Genomic DNA, 13,464 nt, shown 5'->3' with positions numbered 1-13,464 from the left:
ACACGAATCTACGACTATCAAAGGAAGAGTGGTTAGACTGCTACTTATATACTGAGATCCACGAAATTTTCTTTGCATCCTTACCCACTGAGTTGTATGAGTGGATCATGAAGCTAGCAGATAGCCAAGGATGGTGTAAACTCAACAAACCTATTGTGTGGACTCCAGAATTGGTGTGCAGACGAGAAACATTGGAAGATAAGATTGCATGCGTTGTCGATCACTGGCTTGATCGAATCATAGGAGGATTCATCACCGAATTCGTGGTAGATACTTCAATAAGCTATAGCGAGGCAGAATGACGCTTCCTCAAAGCACCGTGAGGTAAGTACGTTAAATATCTGAACACTTGGATTAAAATGCTACTGTGTGAAAATCAGGTTATGCGAATAAAATGATGTTTGGGGCTACGCGAAGTGGGAGAATATACAGAAACGAAGGTAGCACAGAACTAGAAACTAGCCCCTTGATTTCACCTCTGAGAGGGGGCGAAGAAGAGCTCTTGAAGGTCTCTCCAAGAAGTGTGATCAATCTGATAAGACAAAGAGTTCCGCGCATACCTCCCCCACCCACACCACTGCTAGTTTCACCGTCTTCACCCATACCACCTCCGCCACCACCGCGAAGCAGTATGGCAAGCGCGATGAAGCTACCAGTGTTCAAGGGAGTAGGAAATGAAGATCCAGACCAGTTTTGGTTCATGATAAAAGATGTGTGGAAAGCACAGAGAGTCACAGATGACAATATAAAGAAGGCAACGTTGGTCAATGCTCTGCAAGATCGCGCACTGACCTGGTACATTAAGAATTCCAATGACAATCCGAATGCGGGGATCACGGATATCCAAGTTGCACTAAACAAAGAATTTAGCAGGCCAAAGTCAGAGGCACAGTCGATCATTGGGTTCAAGGAAATCACAGTGCTATCAGGTGAAACCCCGTGGGAGTTGGATCAAAGATTGAAGTGCACAATTCGCGAAGTGAATATGACATTAATAGATGAGTAACACCGTGAATGGTTTGTAGCATTGTTAACGCCACATCTACGAAACGTGTTGTCACAACAGAGGCTAAACACTCATGCCGAGGCCTTGGAGGTTGCGATGAGATTGCACGAGAGCCTGATACAAGATCCCAACCTAGGAGTTCAGTAGATTCACGCGCAGTTGAAAAACCTGTGCCTTGCGATGCAGAGTTTGAAACAAGACAGGACAACCCGCCCAGAGATGCGCGATGAGGTATGGTGCGTAAAATGAAATGGCCAAGGGCATGACAAGGAACACTACCCGTTGTTCGCAAATTACCTTGCGGGAGGAGGGCCAATGCCATTAAGACCAGAGGCACAAGAAGGACCAAGCATGGTGCCTGCACTATGGTGTGCGATTTGTTAGATAGGAGGAAAGCATGCTACAGATAACTGCCATCTATTACAAAAGCATATGCAGAATTCATAGCATTTGTTCCGTAATTTATGTAGGTCAATGGGACATGATGAGCGCACATGTCGAAGTTATGAGCTAATGATGGATCGAACTCCTACCTACAGAGTTCAGGTCAAAACACGGGCCCTCAATCAAAACACAGGAATGGCGCGCACTAGATTTCAAGGGTGCAGATGAGGCCGAGGTGGAGGGGGACCAGGAAGAGGTCGTGGGCAGCTGATATGTTACAATTGCAGAGGGACAAGGCATTATGCCCATGATTGTATGAATCCAACATGACCATCATGCTTGTATTGTACGTTGCTTGATCATGAGACGAAGGATTGTCCCACACTGATAGCGAGGTTTTGCGATAAAGGAGCACTCCAACCTCCCCCGACTCAGAACTTGTAAATGATGAGATCTGAGCTGCGCGAGGAAGACCCTAATGTAAATATCATGCTCCGAAGTGGAATTACGACAGGGGATGAAAAAGGCAAACAGCCTGATGAAAGTACCTAGGTTTGCAAGGATCCAACGAAGGAACCAGAGTTTGATTTGGAGTGCACTAAGGAGACCTTCATGGAAGCAAAGAGGAGCTTCGTTGATGCCTCCACTTCAGGAAGTAAAGACAGACTAGAGCTGGAAATGGACCCATTGATTCTCACTACATTCTTGGAGACATGCATGAAGCTACTGTGCGACAGCAAGGTGGTAAAGGGACTGCAAGAACTCATAACGAGATGCGTTGGGACCACGCCAAGAGAACTGTGCATAGTCTGGAAGCTCGGAAAGAACATAATGCGAATAGAAAGGGAAATGAGATTGATGCATAGATTGGGGAATATGAGATGGACCAAGTGATTTTGGATTTAGGATTGGACGCGAACATCCTCCCAAAGCAGACATGGGAGCACATGGACAGGTCTGCGCTGCAATGGTCTCCTATCCAACTGCGAATGGTGAACCAGCAAAAGATCCTACCTATGGGGAGATTGCAGGGAATCACATTAGATATCGAAGGAGCAAGCGCGCTAGCATATTTCGAAGTGATAGAGATTGTTGATGACAGCAATCCCTACCCCACGCTATTGGGAATAGATTGGGCCACTGACATGAATGGAGTGATAAATATGAAGAAGCGCAAGATGATCTTTGAGAAAAAGTCTTTGTGCGTAGTGGTACCTTTAGACCCTACAGAAGGATCGCGCTACACAGAGCCAATGTGTGACTACGACATCAATGACGATCTGGACTGCATCTACAAGATAACGGCATGGGAACAAGACTGGGTAAATCCAATTGCGCATGGCCGAATCCAATGGGAGCGCGAAAGCTCTTGCACATCAGATTTTGATGAGGAGATAGAACGATGGTAGAACCGGTTACACGAGGTAACCACGCTCAACTGTAACATGATGACGAGGTCGTTGCGCTGCATAGCAACAGAGGTAAGAGATCTTCCTACGTATGACGGGTTAAGCGAGGTGGATGACTTCCTGAACAAATTTGAAAGAGAGGTACTAGAACAGTAACGCTTCGATGCTCTAAAATGGGTACTGCGAACTACACCCGCAAGATGGTGGGGTACGCACCAAAGAGGTTTTGAGGACTGGTGCGAATGCAGAAGGATGATGCGCACATAGTTTGGAAAGCCTCTGATGCGATTAACAGACAAGTTTTTCAGACGAACCGGAATGCGTACCCACCTATCCAGGCGGATACAGGCATATGGTGCAAAACTTGTGTGAATGCACACAGTCCTCGCTGTAGGAGACACGATCAGTAAGCAGGTGCGGGTAAGGCAATAGCGCGAATGACCCCTCCAGTTGGGACCACGAAGTATGAAAAGACCAAGTGCGCAGAAGGATATCCACGCAGAATCCTTTAACAGAGTACGCAGAGCACTGAACAAGGTCCACAATGCGAAGCGGACTGAATGGGACCTATGCATGCCAGCAGTTCCATGGGCTTATAGGATGGCGTGCAAGAACCTAACCGCGTAGGCATTGCCAAGGCTGGAGTATAAAGCAAACGTTGTAAGCCCTATAGTACATAAAAAGCTTATACCATGCATTATAGCACCGGTAGATACAACGGTTTGTGGAACCTTGGAAGAAGAAATCCAACAAGGAAATTCTAGGCTCCAAGAACTTGAAGAAGAAAGGGTACGACTAAGGAAGAAAAGCTTTCTGGTGGACGCGGAAGTCAAGAAGCTGGAGGAAACGATAAAGGAATATTTTCTCAGTAAAAAGACCAGGGTAATACGGTGGGATGCATACAATCATGATGACAGGTTTGAGGCCTATCATCGCGAATTGATTAGTCTGATTCCTTGGCTTGGATTGCACATGTAGAAATTTTTGTTTTCCCACCCCGGTTTTGAGTTTCTCCTTATTTCTCCCATATAGTTAAATGCCCTTTCCCATAACCATATATTTAACAAGCTGAAAAAATAAATTTGCTGAAAACACAAATTTTGGAAATTTTACAGAATGCTGGAAATTGCAGAAATAAAAATCAGCAGTAATAAACAGCCATTAAAACACATTTAAACACTGAGATTTTTGGTCAATGTGACCCTGGAAAAACCCCCTACAACTCTTGGGGAAAACCAGTTTGAGAGCTCTTCTTTATTTCTGAAAATTGTCTTTTACAGTGAGAAATTTTCAGCAAAAAAATCAGCAAGCAAATTTACAACTTATCTCTTTTCCCATGTGTTACACAGGAATTTGTCACCATTGGTCACCGTCCCTATCACCCCGTTCCCATACATTGGAGGACGCATTCTGGGACCTATGAGCAGTGACATAACCCAAAAACACTTGCATTATGTTCCCCTGAGTATGTACTTCATGTTCCCTGAAGACACCTTCTGCAAATTATCCCTGAAAAGTGCTCTTTTTCCATTGGCACTAGTCCACAGTGTCCTACCTGGGCCAATCACTGAGATCCTCAAAAGGCGGTGCGACCATTGGCGCTCTGTCACAGAACAACACCCGCGCCAACCCAGTTTGGTAATGATTTTTGACAAACGCGCACCCATATGTTTTTTCCTTTCAGATCACGAAGTCTTTTGAGGGTAAAATCCATCGGATAGAGGTCGAGAGTCATCATCTATCCTCATCATCTATCCTTTCAGAGATAATGCCAATCCACAATGGGTGTCCTGGTTCATTGAATCTTCCTCCCTTCTCCATCTATAAATGTATGTCCTCATGCATTAGACAAGCTAGTTTTTGAGCAATGCTAGTTGTGATTATGCTTGTCGTGAGTGATAGTGAAGCATAGAGAGGTTATGCTGCCGGAGAGGAGGTATATTGCAAGACACACATAGCTGCTCGCCCAGCCAGAGGAGAGGCTATCACAGAACAACACCCACGCCAACCCAGTTTGGTAATGATTTTTGACAAACGCGCACCCATATGTTTTTTCCTTTCAGATCACGAAGTCTTTTGAGGGTAAAATCCATCGGATAGAGGTCGAGAGTCATCATCTATCCTCATCATCTATCCTTTCAGAGATAATGCCAATCCACAATGGGTGTCCTGGTTCATTGAATCTTCCTCCCTTCTCCATCTATAAATGTCTGTCCTCATGCATTAGACAAGCTAGTTTTTGAGCAATGCTAGTTGTGATTATGCTTGTCGTGAGTGATAGTGAAGCATAGAGAGGTTATGCTGCCGGAGAGGAGGTATATTGCAAGACACACATAGCTTCTCGCCCAGCCAGAGGAGAGGTTTGAACCTCTCCTCTGGCTGGGCGAGAAGCTATGTGTGTCTTGCAATATACCTCCTCTCCGGCAGCATAACCTCTCTATGCTTCACTATCACTCACGACAAGCATAATCACAACTAGCATTGCTCAAAAACTAGCTTGTCTAATGCATGAGGACAGACATTTATAGATGGAGAAGGGAGGAAGATTCAATGAACCAGGACACCCATTGTGGATTGGCATTATCTCTGAAAGGATAGATGATGAGGATAGATGATGACTCTCGACCTCTATCCGATGGATTTTACCCTCAAAAGACTTCGTGATCTGAAAGGAAAAAACATATGGGTGCGCGTTTGTCAAAAATCATTACCAAACTGGGTTGGCGTGGGTGTTGTTCTGTGATAGAGCGCCAATGGTCGCACCCCCTTTTGAGGATCTCAGTGATTGGCGCAGGTAGGACACTGTGGACCTGCGCCAATGGAAAAAGAGCACTTTTCAGGGATAATTTGCAGAAGGTGTCTTCAGGGAACATGAAGTACATACTCAGGGGAACATAATGCAAGTGTTTTTGGGTTATGTCACTGCTCACAGGTCCAACCTCTCCTCTGGCTGGGCGAGCAGCTATGTGTGTCTTGCAATATACCTCCTCTCCGGCAGCATAACCTCTCTATGCTTCACTATCACTCACGACAAGCATAATCACAACTAGCATTGCTCAAAAACTAGCTTGTCTAATGCATGAGGACAGAAATTTATAGATGGAGAAGGGAGGAAGATTCAATGAACCAGGACACCCATTGTGGATTGGCATTATCTCTGAAAGGATAGATGATGAGGATAGATGATGACTCTCGACCTCTATCCGATGGATTTTACCCTCAAAAGACTTCGTGATCTGAAAGGAAAAAACATATGGGTGCGTGTTTGTCAAAAATCATTACCAAACTGGGTTGGCGTGGGTGTTGTTCTGTGACAGAGCGCCAATGGTCGCACCCCCTTTTGAGGATCTCAGTGATTGGCGCAGGTAGGACACTGTGGACCTGCGCCAATGGAAAAAGAGCACTTTTCAGGGATAATTTGCAGAAGGTGTCTTCAGGGAACATGAAGTACATACTCAGGGGAACATAATGCAAGTGTTTTTGGGTTATGTCACTGCTCACAGGTCCCGGAATGCGTCCTCCAATGTACGGGAACGGGGTGATAGGGACGGTGACCAATGGTGACAAATTACTGTGTAACACCATGCTTCACAGCAAACTGGAAATTACAGCAAACAGGACAGCAATAAATGTTGTACGGTCTCCTCGATTTTGTGCAGAAAAACCAGCAAACTGCTCCTCGATTTTTGTGCAAACCTTTCCTCGAAAATCGTGCCAAAATCTGTCTTTCACTGTGTGTTGAATCAGCTGTACAAATCTGCTCAACTGCTGCCTTGGAATGTGTGCCAAGCTGTTGTCTCCTTCTCGTCCCTGCTTAGAAATCTCTCTTGCTCTCTTGCTCTCCTTCTCCCAATCTGCTCATGAAAGAATTGAATCGAATGTAATCTTTTCCTCCTTTTCCTCCCTAAATATAACTCCAAGTGACTTTTGGGTGATCTCTAAATCCAATGGCTGAAATAGATTTAGATCAATGGCTGAGATTAGATGCTCATTTAAATCTCACTTTTTATTTTTTAATTCACCACACTTTAATAAGGACCCACTTAGTCATTTATTTCCAAAGTCACTTTTCCTTTCTAATTTTTCATTGACTTTATAAAAGTCACTTTAATATTAGACTTAGTAACTTTATCACTTAAAGTCACTTTTAAATTAGATTTAACTTTATAAAATTATAAAGTCATTTTAGGAGAAAATTAAATTCTTTTGGACACTTTTCCCTAAGCCAAAGATCAAAGCCTAAGGGAACCACCTGTCCTCCGGTACCAAATTTCAACACTCCCTCTTACCGAGGAAGGTGTTCCTCACCACACCCATCTTGTCTCTGAAGTAGACATGCTTGCCCCGTGGTAAGGCTTTGGTAAGGATATCTGCAACCTGCTCATCAGTGGAAATATACTCAAGCTTCACAACTCCCTTCTGAACATAGTCACTGATGAAATGATATCTAATCCCGATATGCTTTGACCTGTCATGAAATACTGGATTCTCCGTGAGTTTAATGCAACTCTGATTATCACAGTAAATCACTGAAGGTCTCAACGGTTGACCAAATAAGCCAAACAACATCTTGCGAAGCCAGATAGCCTCACAACTAGCTAGACTGGCTACCATATACTCTGCTTCCACTGAACTCAGTGCTACTGACTGCTGCTTCTGGCTGAACCATGACACTACTGCTGAACCCAACCCTAAACAGCACCCTGAAGTTCTCTTCCTATCAGAAGCACAACCTGCCCAATCAGAATCAGTGTATCCTACCAATCTCACTCCATCTCCCTGCCTGTAGTCCAGACCATAATCCACTGTCCCCTGCAAGTACCGCAAAATGTGTTTTGCAGCCACCCAATGAACCTTCGTAGGCTCACACATAAACTGACTCATCGTGTTGACTGCAAAACAGATATCTGGTCTAGTGTTGACCAAATACATCAAGGAACCAATCAGCTGCCTGTACAATGTGGGATCCACCAACTCGGAATCCGAAGCATGAAGCTTCTTCCAATTGGTGATCATCGGTGTCGACATGGGTCTACAATCCTCCATGTGGAATCTGCTAAGGATGTCCACAATATACTTACCCTGCCCCAGGAAGAAATGCCCCTCCTCCTGCCACACCTCCAAACCCAAAAAGTAATGCATCAAGCCGATGTCCTTCATCTCAAACTCCGTCGCAAGATCTCTCTTGCAGTGCTCTATGAGTCTCTCTGCACCTGTAATGATCAAGTCATCCACATACAGCACCAAAATGAGAGGCTCCTCACCAATCACAATAAAGTAAAGGTTCGGATCTGCCTCACTCTTTGTGAAACCTATCCCCTGCAAATATGTATCTATCCTGGATTACCAAGCTCTGGGAGCTTGCTTCAGGCCATAAAGGGCCTTCTTCAGTCTGCACACATGGGACTCCTTCCCATGCACCTCAAAGCCCTATGGCTGCTCAATGTACACCTCCTCCTGTATGAAGCCATTGAGAAATGTGGTCTTCACATCCATCTGGTGGATCTTCCAACCCATCTCTGCTGCTATCGATATAATGGAGCGAATCGAAGTATACCGAGCCACGGGAGCGAAGGTCTCCTCATAATCAACTCCCTCTACCTGGGAGAACCCTCTAGCCACAAACCTCGCTTTGAATTTCTCAATGCTGCCATCTGCAGCATGCTTTACCTTGTAAAGCCATCTGGAAGTAACCACGGATTTTCCCTCAGGCCTCGACACCACCTCCCAAGCATCATTCTTCATGATAGAAGAATACTCCTCCTGCATGGCTTCTCTCCAGACTTACTGGCTAGCTGCCTCCTCATAGCTAGAAGGCTCAGAGTCAAGGATGCTGGTAACCATCGCCATATAGCTACAAAACCTCTCAGGTGGTCTACTCTCTCTGACCGGCCTCTTCGGCTCAGCAACAGATGTGGCATCTCTCAAGGTGTCCTGAAGCCACTTGGGCTTTCTCTTCCCTGAGCATGCTTCTCCCATAGGAGAATGAAACTCCTCCTCCTCATCACCATCAGTAGCCTGAACTCCTAACTGTCTATCTGTTGTCCTCCTACCTGCACCTGAACCTGTAGAAGCTGAGGCACCATGTGAACTGTCCATCAATGGACTCCCTAGTGAACTGCTCTGTGAACTGCTCTGCATGCTGCCCGGAGCACCACCCCTCTGGCTCGGCGAGCCACTGCTCACTGACGGACCTGACATCCTCATAGATGTACCTCCGAATCCTCTTGATCCTTGCCCACTGGATCCCTGCGACTGACTCAACTGCTGCTGAGGGTCTGGTTGATCCAAATACTCTAACTCCCATGACTTCCTAAAGGCCCTGTCCTCCTCGAACTTCACATCCCGTCTGACAACAACTCTCCTCTGTGCAGGAATGTAAATCCGAAAGGCCTTTGAGGTCTCACTGTAGCCCACAAAGATACCCTTCTCTGCGGTGGGCTCTAGTTTGGCCCTCTTCTCCTTGGGTATATAAGAGTATCTAATGCATCCAAAGATATGAAGATGACCAATATCAGGCTTCTTCCCAGACAAAGCCTCCTCCAGAGTCATGTGCCCCAAGGCACGATGCGGACTCCTGTTCTGCAAGTAAACAGCTGTGTTGCAGGCCTCTGCCCACAAGAACAATGGCAACCCCTGATCATGTAACATGGCTTTGGCAGCCCCTATGATGGATCTGTTCTTCCTCTCCACAACCCCGTTCTGCTGGGGGTTGTAAGGAACAGTGAACTCCCTCCTAATGCCTGCCTCCGCACAATAGTCAACAAACTCTCCAAGGGTGTACTCTCCTCCATTGTCCGACCTCAAGGACTTGATCTTTCAACCTGTCTGAGTCTCCACAAGAGCTCTGAACTCCTGAAAGCGCTTGAAGACCTCACTCTTGGTCTTCAAAAAATAAATCCAGGTCCTCCTGGAGTGATCATCAATGAATAAAACATAGTACTCATATCCACTCAAGGAAACATGAGACATCCGACCGCTCACATCGGAATGAATCAAATCAAGTATCCCCGTCGCTCTGCTGTCACTGCTGGGAAAAGGGGATTTGGAAAATTTTCCCATCGCACAACCTCTGCAAGTATCAAAGTGATCAGTACTGAAATCTGGCACACCTGTAGTGATCTCCCGCAATGTCCTCAAGGCTCCATGATACATATGTCCCATCCTGCGGTGCCAAATCTCACACAGCTCAGAACTGCTAGCTCTGCTGTTGGTACTATTGCTCAATGCCAAAAGGGACTGGAATGCAAACTTGTACACCTTTGCATGGCGTACACCTATCACTCTAGCTGAATCAGCTGGAGTGCCCCTGGAATACATCAACACCTGTCCTCCCCTGAACAGTACCTCATATCCTCTGTCCTCCAAAGCTGAGACGGATATGAGGTTCTTCCTCATCCCTGGCACATAAAGAACCTCTGACACCTTCAAGGGAGGTTTGGACTCCCTCTAAAATGTCACTGTCCCCACCCCAACTGCTCTAACAACTTTGTCATCACCGAGTACTACCTCAATATCAGTGCCACTCTCTGAAAGCTCTGAGAAGTACTCACGGACTCCTGTCATATGACGTGAAGCCCCACTGTCCACATACCAGATACCTGAAGATGCTCCGCTAATCGAGGGAAAAGCATGCTCCCTCTGAACCTGTGTGGCAGGTGATCCTGCACTAGAGGACTCACACGTAGTGAACGCAAACTCTCGGTCAAAACGACCAGCAAAGTCCTCAATCTCTGCTGAAGCTGCCACGTCCTGGTTCTTCCCCTTCTTCTTCTTCTTCTCCGAACACACAACTGCATAGTGTCCCATCTTTTGCCAATTCCAACACTTCACCTTGGAATAGTCCTTCTGTGTGTTCCCCTGTTTACCTTTACCTTTGCCTTTGCCCCCACCACTGCTTGTGGAAGCCTGCTTCTTCCCTTTGCCTTTCTTGCCTCATGCCACCAGTGCTACATCCTCATCCTGCTCAACTGGCTTGGCTGCCCCAAGCTGACCTTTCCTGGTCTCTGTCTGAATGCAATCATCCCAAAACCTCTCCCATGTGGGAAGGGTCTCACGTGCACAAACCCCATCAACAAAGTTCAACCATGAACGGGGGAGGCCATTCACTGCAATCCGCACCAACTCAGTGGGTGGAATGGCCTCTCCAATCGCTGCCAACTCATCTCTCACATTAGTAATCTTTGTGAGATATCCAGCTGCACTATCATTACCCATCTTAATGTTCTTCAGCTTCTCCTTCAGGACCATCTTCCGGTTCTCATTGGTACTCTGGTAGAGATTGGACAATGCTGTCCACATCTCATGGGCATTGCTCTTTCCTCTCACATGAGGAATGCAATGGTCTTTGATTCCGTCTAGAATCAACCTCTTACCCTTGTTGTTCTTTTTATTATAAGTTGTCAACTGAGTAGCATTAGTAGGCGCAACAACAGGGTTCTGTGTGGTATGCACCATGATATCCCAGACTTTTGCCTCCTCAAAGATACTCTGCGTTCTCTCCTTCCAAACGCTGTAATTTATATGCCCATCCAGTCTATCCTCCACCTTCAATCCCAATGACATCCTGCTGTCCTAAAACTAAAAAAATAGCACTGCTGTAGTAAAGATAAAACTGTTGTTTATGAAAAAATCAGCTTGCTGGAATTTTCTGAGTGAAAAATCAGCAACTGTAATTTTTCCTTTTGCTGTCCCAAACTGCCCTTCAGCACTCAAGCTTTGATACCATGTAGAAATTTCTGTTTTCCCACCCCGGTTTTCAGTTTATCCTTATTTCTCCCATATAGTTAAATGCCCTTTCCCATAACCATATATTTAACAAGCTGAAAAAATAAATTTGCTGAAAACACAAATTTTGGAAATTTTACAGAATGCTGGAAATTGCAGAAATAAAAATCAGCAGTAATAAACAGCCATTAAAACATATTTAAACACTGAGATTTTTGGTCAATGTGACCCTAGAAAAACCCCCTACAACTCTTGGGGAAAACCAGTTTGAGAGCTCTTCTTTATTTCTGAAAATTGCCTTTTACAGTGAGAAATTTTCAGCAAAAAAATCAGCAAGCAAATTTACAACTTATCTCTTTTCCCATGCTTCACAGCAAACTGGAAATTACAGCAAACAGGACAGCAATAAATGTTGTACGGTCTCCTCGATTTTTGTGCCCACTTTCAGCATTAAATGCTGCTGTATGGCCCTCGTTTTGCGTGCAGAAAAACCAGCAAACTGCTCCTCGATTTTTGTGCAAACCTCTCCTCGAAAATCGTGCCAAAATCTGTCTTTCACTGTGTGCTGAATTAGCTGTACAAATCTGCTCAACTGCTGCCTTGGAATGTGTGCCAAGCTGCTGTCTCCTTCTCCTCCCTGCTTAGAAATCTCTCTTGCTCTCTTGCTCTCCTTCTCCCAATCTGCTCATGAAATAATTGAATCGAATGTAATCTTTTCCTCCTTTTCCTCCCTTAATATAACTCCAAGTGACTTTTGGGTGATCTCTAAATCCAATGGCTGAAATAGATTTAGATCAATGGCTGAGATTAGATGCTCATTTAAATCTCACTTTTTATTTTTTAATTCACCCCACTTTAATAAGGACCCACTTAGTCATTTATTTCCAAAGTCACTTTTCCTTTCTAATTTTTCATTGACTTTATAAAAGTCACTTTAACATTAGACTTAGTAACTTTATCACTTAAAGTCACTTTTAAATTAGATTTAACTTTATAAAATTATAAAGTCACTTTAGGAGAAAAATTAAATTCTTTTGGACACTTTTCCCTAAGCCAAAGATCAAAGCCTAAGGGAACCACCTATCCTCCGGTACCAAATTTCAACAGCACATTACTAAGCAAATCGACCAGGGTAGCACATTCCAGATGATAAAGTGCGCGATGCCGCCCATAACAATAAAAGGTGGGTATTTTCCAAGAAACAAGATGGATGATAGGATAAAACTTTACACGGGTGGTGCGACCACCTGAATAGCCGAGGGAAGTACAGTCTTAGTGCTCCAAGTAGTTGAAAGGAAGCGTGGGACTATAAACTACTCTGCCCGGGAGTTGCACGATGTTGGAGCTGCACGCAGAAGCAAAGAGTCACAAGGTCCGCGACCACGCACGGGGGGTTGTGCTGCCATGCAGGTTGGCCAGAAAGTGACCATTGAAGTTACTATTCATGATGGGATGCTCGACTTGAGACCAAATGGAGTGGGCGGCAGGCATTTAAGACACAATTTACGGGCAAGATTTGGGAAAATTTGCCGCCAAGAGAGCATTAATGAACCAGATTTGGGGGAACGATCAAATTAAAATTCAAAAAGTGCTATAAATTACAAGGGGCTGCCCAGCAAACAACACTTGGTCATTTGTGAATTAAGCTATTGAGCAAAGCCCTGTTTGTTGTGTCGAGCATTGATTGAGCACCTGAGTTCGCAACTGATAGATTTCTGGACATACACGATGGCAGCAGCTGAGGAAGTTATGGAAATAACAGAAATGACCGTCGAAGCGGCCGCGCAGGCCCTGACTGTGGGGGATGCTCCGGAAGGTACTGGGATTGTGGCAGAAATCCCAAAATCACCGCGCCCACCAAGACCAAAGAAGAACAAACAAGCAATGGTTCTCGTACGGGTGTCCCTGCGGAACCCGCTGCGCACCATGCTGTCAATG

Source organism: Pinus tabuliformis, chromosome 4_1 (genome assembly GCF_031772625.1).
Source record: "Pinus tabuliformis cultivar Carrire ecotype Pingquan chromosome 4_1, CPIR1, whole genome shotgun sequence".
NCBI classification, from domain to species: domain Eukaryota; kingdom Viridiplantae; phylum Streptophyta; class Pinopsida; order Pinales; family Pinaceae; genus Pinus; species Pinus tabuliformis.
This window is presented reverse-complemented; position numbering follows the sequence as displayed.